Source organism: Nematolebias whitei, chromosome 6, assembly GCF_014905685.2.
Source record: "Nematolebias whitei isolate Nwh7 chromosome 6, NemWhi1, whole genome shotgun sequence".
NCBI lineage: Eukaryota > Metazoa > Chordata > Actinopteri > Cyprinodontiformes > Rivulidae > Nematolebias > Nematolebias whitei.
Genome location: NC_056503.1, coordinates 52,869,346 through 52,870,379, shown reverse-complemented (window position 1 = coordinate 52,870,379; position 1,034 = coordinate 52,869,346).

Here is a 1,034-nt window from a genome sequence, read left to right as displayed (position 1 = left end):
AAAAATAAGACCCCGACACATACACCCCCACCCCTAGATGTGCTGTTGATGTGTGTTGTTGTATAGTGCCATTAAAAAGGAAAGAAGAAGGAGCAAAGGCTGGCATTTCGGATTGATCCTCCTTTACTTGTAATGAGTCAGGACATCACAGTTTTTCAAATTACATCTTTTTTCGAGCTATGCTACCTGGAGGTCTTCACAGCGCAGCCGCTCTCTCCGCCATCTTGCCGGAAGTCCATCGGATCGGATGTTTTTCTTAGTTCATATCTTGGATCGTATTACTGTTTTTCTTTTAACATTTTAATGTTGGATGTAACTGGGACCCTGTGTACATAATCTCGTTCCACCACATGTACCACATGTGGTGTGTATGACAAATAAATCTCTCTGACTCTGATATTCTCCATTCATTAATCCTACTGAGGATTTTTTTCTGCCTGGAGATGGAAAGTATATGATCTAAATTCACAAATGCATATACCCCTTCTCCAACTTATGGAAGACACATGTGGACATATGGCAGCTGATGCTTTTCATGGCTGTATTTGCCATGCTGGGTGATAAACCAACAAAGTCTGTTTGATATTCCCCCTGCTGCTTGGCCAGGGAAAACATTGCTTGTGATGTGGATGAGATGCAATGGCAAGATGGAAACAGAAGACGGGATGAAGTGTAGTTTATTTACAGTATTTGATTTTTTTACTGTACAATAGAATAGAAACGGCCTTTATTGTCCCACGGATGGGAAATTCAAGTGTAACAGCAGAACAGATGAAAAGATTCACACAAAAGTTCCTAAATGTTAAAACAATATATAATAAATAAGATAAACAATATCAATAATAATGTTCAATATGTGTTGGAACATTGATAAGGACAGAGTATTGACAGCACAGTATTACAGGCAGAGTGTGTTTCAGCAGAGGTCAGCATGGATTTAATCCTTGTAGAGTTTGTTGGAGCAGTGATGGTTGTAGAGTCTAACAGCTGCTGGAGGAAGGACCTGCTGGAGGAAGGACCTGCTGGAGGAAGGA